Raw genomic sequence first — 7,977 nt, forward strand, 5'->3', positions numbered from 1 at the left:
GATGAGGGAGAGGGACTTGATCGGGGGAGGGGGAGGGAAATGGGAGGCGGTGGCGGGGAGGAGGCAGAAATCCTTAATAAATAAATAAATTAAAAAAATAAAATCTATTTAGCTGCCAATAATAATAATAAAAAAAAAGAAAGAATGAACTATGGTGAATAATGTCATGGGAAACTGTGAGACCACCTACAGATAAAGGGCAGAAGGTTATTTATCTTTAAAACAAGTATTTTCCCCTGGATTGTTCTTGGAATAATCCCGTGTCACCAGTGACAAATATTTGCATTCAATTTATGACATGCTTAGTCTTGTTAGGTGTCAGAACTCAGTCTGAGAAAAAAGACATGCTGAATGATATATATCCCCATTGGACCCTTATTCTGGATACGGCCTTTGCCTTGATTTCATGCTTTTTCAGATTTAGCCTATTGTACATGTCAGACAATTGCATTTAAACTGTTCTGTCCTGAGGAAGAGCTGGGTGATGCCTGCTATTTTAATATTTAGTATGCACTTACTGGAATTCATTTACAGTGTTTCTGATGATGGTTCTTCTGGAATTCAAACTCTTGATTTCATTCTTCTGCAAAAGTTTCTGAACCATAAGTAAAGTTGTCTGCCTTATTTTTCTTAAAATGTATTCTCCTTTATATAAACTAATTGACAAATGAAATAGTTTTATCTTGTCTGGCTTGGATAATATGAAGGAATCTCCTAAAAGCATAGATATGCAGATATCTATGTGATACTTTTACTTAGTTTATTTTTTTATTGCATACCAAAAGTTATTCTTCTAGGTCTCATATCAACACTACTTTTAGTTTTGAATAAGATATTTACATTTTATAGTGTCTATAGAAGATTATTTTTCCATCTACAAAAGATTACATTTTGTCTATATACTGATCAGAATTTGCTATCAATGGTTTTCTTAATGATGTCTATAAGAATTGTGTAACATGGAATCTCAACTTAGCTTTTAATTGCATTTCACAGATGGACAAAATGTCATCACACACAATAAAGTTTTTTGTGTTTTAATCTTTTCACAATGTCAATTTCTTCTATCACATCCAAATTTTCTTATAGCCATTTTTTTAAAGTTGTAAATTCCTAAGACAGTGTTATTTTTACTTGTTTTTCATTTGCATAATTTTCATTGCAACTCCCTTCTATGTACTCCATTTTAAAAATAACTTAATTTATAAGATATTTAAGAAAATTAATAACTATTTAGCATTGTTTAAATTTTGCATTCAATTGGATTAAACTCATTGGCTGTGATTAATGAATGTCAAAGAAAGTTTAAATGGCATTTTTATCCATATATTTTTAGTCATAAATAAATCTTAGCTGACTTCCTTCATTCAGATCTTAAAACCAGGATATGTAAAATGATTGACAAAGGAAGGTCATTGGTTAAATAAAAAAAAACTGCTTGGCACTCATTGGTTGGAAGATAGGTGAGAGGAGTAAACAGAACAGAACGCTGGGAGGAAGAGGAAGTGAGCTCAGACTCAACAGCTCTCCTCTCCGGAGCAGATGCCTCAGACAGAGACGCCATGCTCCCATCTCCAGGGCGGATGGGAGAGCTCTGCTCTCTGGCGCACGTGATGAAGCTCCGACCCAGGATGGACGTAGGCTAGAATCTCCCTGGTAAGCCACCTTGTGGGCTACAGCAGATTATTAGAGATGGGCTAGTCCAGTTGTGAGAGTTAGCCTAAAAAAGGCTAAAGAGAAACGGGCCAAGCAGTGATTAAAAGAATACAGTGTCCGTGTAATTATTTTGGGGCATAAGCTAGCCAGGCAGCCGGGGTGCGGCCGGGGTGCTGGGGATGCAGCCCCGCCGCTCCTATTTCAACAAATGATAGATGGACTTTAACAGTAAGAAATATGCTTCCAGGTCAGAACCAGCTTGACTTTTGTATTATCTTTAGCAATAAGGACTTACCATCAAATTTTGGAGGTCAAAACTTGCTGTAAGTTGTAAAGTTTTGGAGTATGGAACCACACCGATTAAGAGCTCCAAATACTAAGCCTGACTGATCCTGGGTCTTTTTTATCAGTGTTACTTGCTTAGTCGTGGTTTGTTCCCTTATTTTAACTTAATTTTTGTTTTGTGTTTTCTTTATTTGTATGACTACGATTTAATTACAAATATTTTTTATTAATTCCATCCAGACTTTTCTTTATGCTCATCCTCATTCACCTTCAATTTTACAGTCTATTTTCATTGTTATTGCACCTATATATATATTATATGTATCTATATATTCCTAAATATTAAATACTGAGTATATATTACATTATTTGTTGTATGTTTTCAATATTTACTATTTACTATTAGACACAGGAAAACCAATGTGTGTGCTTATCCTTAATGGGGACTCTCTACACAGTTCTCAGATTTACTCACTTGCCTGTGAGTCCTTGTGAAGGTTTGAGGTCTTGTGGACATTTTCTACCAAATTTGGTATGTTCAATTGTGTCTTCCTTTTTCAGGTTATGTTTGGGCAAATTCCATGTTTGTATGTGTGTATGTGTGTGTGCACACATGTGCATGCACTTGTGTGCATGAAAGTTTTGCTTAGGTGGTATGAAATTACTCATTTTGATTTTGTGGGTGTGGTTAACCTTCTTAGGAGTGTGTGAGAAAGAGAGTTGCATGTGTGTGGCTGTATTTCCTATTAAACTTCTTCAATAATAGATTTTAATATGATTAAAGAACAAATTTAATGTGAATTATCCTTTACCTTTTTATCTCATTGACTTTGCTATTCCCCAACTTACTCATTTAAATCGCATTATACTGCTTTAATCCTTTATACTTTTACATTCTGTCTTTGTCACTTGAGGGTCCATCATGTGATGGCATATTATTTTCTTGATCCTTATGGGTATTCCAAGTAAAGCAGTCATATCTAAAAATTCATTATTAACATCCACATATAAAATACAATACATGAACTTTGTCTTTCTCTGTCTCAGAATGACTTCTAGCTCTATTCATTTACCTTTAAATGTCATCTTTTAAGTTTTCTAAATAGATCAATAGTAGTCCAATTGTTAATTGAATATAGAAAAATATACATTTTGTTATCCATTAATTACTTGACTGACATATAGACTGTTTATATTTCCTGACTATTGTGAATACACCACTGAAGTACATGGAGGGGCAGGTTTCTTCATCAAAGAGTATAGAGTCCTTTGAGAATATTCCAAATTGAACAGTAACAGGATTGTGTGGAAGATGTTATTTCATCTGTCTGAAGAGTTTCTACAATGAAATCAAAGAGATGTCTTGACAGGGGGATACTTTGGGGTTAGAAGAAAATTGATGACAGGAAGACCACCCCTGGAACCCACAAGGATAACCAAAACTAAGATTTCTGCAGTAGGAATTCCTACCACCAGTAACCTTTAAGTTACCCACCCACTTGGGCATGGCCTTTTATACTATTTATTCCAATGTAAACCACACATGTGGCCTCTTTTCCAGCTGCAGAATTCAGTTGCTCTTCCCTGTTCATGCAGAAGATTATGATCTGTGAATCTATCCCTAAATGAATGATTCTCTATTATTCTCAATTATGAGCTAATGTGGGATTTCTTCTGAGTATACTTCTTCATCTGGAGTCCCACATGGATTCAGAATTTTCACCTACCAGGTGGACATACTAAAGGCCTAAGTAGGCCACAGTCCAGATAGTCTCCCAGCCCTGCCTGCTTGGCGTGTGTGTGTGTGTGTGTGTGTGTGTGTGTGTGTGTGTGTGTAAAACCCCCAGCACAGCAGAGCTAACTTCCTGAAGAGACTTCAAAATTTCCCAAACTTGCAGACATTCCAGCCCCCACCACCATTCCTTGCCAGTTGGCATCTCTTGTGCAGATTCTGATTTGTGCTCCCCGCCCACGAGTTCTGGGATTCTTGCTTCATGTATGGAATTGATTTAATTGCTTTTAACTTGTTAAGCAAAGCATATTTCTCAGTACCAAGCCAGGAAACTAAAGTTGCCACCAGGTTGCAATGCCTCTAGTTGCAACTATGCCCTGATGGACAGTAAAGATTTTTATACCTAAAACAATTTACTGGATCTCATAACAGGTAATTAATAAATCAATTTCTCAGACTTCATTAATATTGAAATATTTAGTAACTTTTTTGCTAATACTATAAGTTGTATTCTTCAAGGCATATATGGTTAGTATAATACATCCATTTATTGGATATTGGGACACAGCTTTTTTTCTTCATATTTTTCTTCATAAGAAAGAATGAGCCACTTTTAGAAATTATACAATCTTTACATACTAATAATGAACAGAAGAATATGGCACTCCTAAGAACGATAGAATCTTTACATACTAATAATGAACAGCTAGTAGATAGGGTTAATAACAAGGATAATCAAAAGTTACCTGAAGAAAAAATAATGCTATTTTAAAGGTAACATTAATTTGACAGACAAAATTGAATTCATGTCTAAGGGTACTGAGAAAATATCTGAAAGGATTCATACTTTTAAATTTGACAATAAAAAATATTGTTAAAATGTTATGACATGTTAGGAGATATAATATCTCTCCAGATGGAAATCTGCATGCTATCTAAATAATGTCCAAGGATGATGTGTTATCTTAAGGGGAAACTTCAGACCTTGGAATTCCATATGAAAAATGAGGACCAGAGTTTAGGTGCCTTGATGAAATCACTAGAAATATATACAAGCCAGAATATTCAGGCTTTACAAAAGACAATAGTAAAAGGATTTAAAATAATTGAGAAAATTATTGGAGTTGATGAACAGGGAAGGAAGACACAAGAACAGGATTCAACATTGCCATTGACTGTAAGAGATGACTTAACCAGCATTTTAGCTTTCTGCTGTGTAGTATACTCTGACAAAGCATCAAGTTCTACAGGTCAATAAAAAGCAAGGCTATAATTGATAAGATGTCAGTACCATGCTAAGAGTTCATATTATTGCTAGTATATTAATTTTAGCTAAATCATTAATGTTCCCATATTCTGCTTCTAACCGCAAGCCGAAGGATGGCAGTAAAGAGAGACTTTGAACTTTGTCTTACATAATAACTAACTACATTCTAAACATTTCCTCTTATAGCTGGAGGCAACTTTACATCTCAACCATTAGCACAATATTTTTTCCTTCAAAAATGTATATTATTACCAAAATCCACAACCTACAGATATTCAGAATTCTGAAGCCCTATTCCAAACAATACTTTCTACAATAAAACTCCTACACATAAGTTTTAAGAATACTTGCAGAGTAGGTAAAGAAAGGTTCTAGTAACCAAATTATTATTTAACCAGGGAGTTTCTAAGTTGTGCCTTCCAAAAATGTTAGAAACTAGACCTATGAATACTACCTCAACATGTACTGAAAAAAGACAAAATTAGACATATTAAAGGGTTTGTCATACTAAGAAAGAGAAAGAACATAATGTTAAGATAGAGGGAATGCTGAAGGTATTGAGGGAGTGCAAAGAAATATGATCAAAATATCTTGCAACAAAAGTATATAAAATTTAAATAAGAAGAAAGAATAAAAGTGCCAGTAAAATGCTGGGAATGGTAGCTGTAAAAGATAGTCCAGACACAGAAACAGCAAAATCTTAAGCAGTAATTGTGAGAATTAACAATTAGAAAATTACAGACAATAGTTAAATGTTTTAAACATTTTTACACCTAAAATTTGAAGTCACCACCATCATAGAGGGTTCTTATTTGCAATTGGCCAAAATCTTTCCCATTTCTGAGTAATAATAAGGTTTTATCTCAAATAATTTAGTTGATATTTGACATTTATCTCCTGAAAAGGAAATAAATCAATATATTCAAAGATTTTCCTATCTGTTTTAACTTTTCTTTTAGTTATTTGTTTTTGAAATTATCTTACATAGAGAGTATTTCAAATTATCCATAGGTTGAAGGTTGCAGTTCTTTCTAAAAGTTTCTCAAATATTAATATAACAATGTTAAAGGAAATAAGATTTGTGTACCAAAAAACCTTTAAACACTGATAAACACAGTATGAACACTTACTTATATATGTTTGGAAATATTGCTTGTTTTATAATTAGATTATTTAATGTGGTTAAAAGATAGTACTACAGAAAGTAAATTTGGAGTTCTAAATGATTTTTATCAGATACCAAAAGGCTATTTGCACATATGGGAAGAACAATCATTAAATTCATTATACAACTTCAAGGATACTAATACATAAATAAAAACAGGAAAAGAAAAGCTCATCTTTAATTCAAAACTAACTAACATCTGTTTTTAGTACAGCATTTAAAATTATTATTGGAAATTTTCATAGAGATTTGTTCTTTCCTAAGTGAAGCATATAATAAAAAAGCAATCTTTCAAGCATTTACTATATAAATTGGCTAAATAAATTATTTTGTGAGCTATTTCCTTATTCTTTGCAAATTTTTAATTTCTAAATTTTCCTTTTCATTAAATAAAAATATAACTCCATCAATTTCTGTCCTTTAACCTTCTTCAAAATCCTCCCATATCAACCACTTTATCACTTTGAAATTAATATCCTCCTTATTCACTGTCAAGTATATAGATTCATATGTGTGTGTGCATATGGTTTTCAATATATAATATTTCCCTCTATAATATAATACCATATAATGTTGCTCATATACATGTCTTTAGCAGTGTCCATGAGATACTGGATAAAAAATTTGTGTGCTCTTTCTTGAACAAAACTATCTCAATTTCAAAATTCATTTAGTTGCATGTAGTTTCTGTAGGGATGAGGCCTCATAATTTTCTTTTATATGTTTTGTTATGTGCTCTTGTTCAGCTCATGTTTGGACAGTAATGTTGAGTGTACCTTCTCATACAGTACAGTATCACAGCAAACTTTTTGATCTTTCTGTTCTAAAAATATTTTTGATTCCTAATCCACAATTTGTACTGAGATTTAAATGTAACACTGTTTTGTACATTTATACAATAAGACCATACTCTATATTTCTGTATTTTGATTATTTTAAAGTTTTTGTAAGGGTCTCCATATGTTGCAAAGAAAAATCTCTTTGCTGAGGAGTTAGGACTACACCTAAGTTCCATTCAAGGGGAACTTTTTAAATGTATTTAGAAATTATGCTATTTTAATAAAATGATAACTGTAGGTTTCATTCTAAGTTAGATGACTTTATTTGCACTGGGTATTTGGTTGTTTTTAATACCATGAGTTTTTTTCTTAATGTCATATTTTTAGATACATATACACATTTGTTTTATTCCAGTCTGTTCTTTAGCAGTTTAATTGGTGTGAAAATGAGACTGATAATTTATGTTTGGAATATTTAGAATAAAAGTAGAAAAAAATAAAATAAAGATAAATCATTTACTGTTAAAACATGACAAACTGTCATTGAATATAGGCTCTATCTATCCTAAGCACTCTAATTACTGAAAAAGTGTAGACATATGAAATGATTTCTTTTATATGGGAATATTGATAACACAGATAGTATTGAGTATAAAATATATAGCTCGTGATTTAAGTATATATAATATGTATATGTAAAGTAACAGGATTAGAGAATATATAGGATGAAATACACTGATTTAGTGTTATATTTCATCATATAATAAAGAATAGGAATATTGATGGTAGAATGGTCAAATTGAACTTCCTACTTCATAGAAACTATTTCCTGAAGCCTACTTATTTTTTTTTTTTACTAAAATTAATATAAGTGGTCTTGGGTTTCATGCCAAAACTTTGACAGCAAAGTTAGAATAAGTCATTACCTTGTGCCATAATTTTAGAAATCTGACAAGAATTAACACTAACATTCCTTTAAAAAATGAGACCTACAACCATCTCTTGTGGAGGTTAACATAATAAAGTTTTTTCTTTAACCCCAATGTTAGAATCAATACCATGCTCCTTCTTCAAATGCCCTATTTGAAATAAA

Source organism: Microtus ochrogaster, unplaced genomic scaffold (assembly GCF_000317375.1).
Source record: "Microtus ochrogaster isolate Prairie Vole_2 unplaced genomic scaffold, MicOch1.0 UNK39, whole genome shotgun sequence".
NCBI classification, from domain to species: Eukaryota; Metazoa; Chordata; class Mammalia; order Rodentia; family Cricetidae; genus Microtus; species Microtus ochrogaster.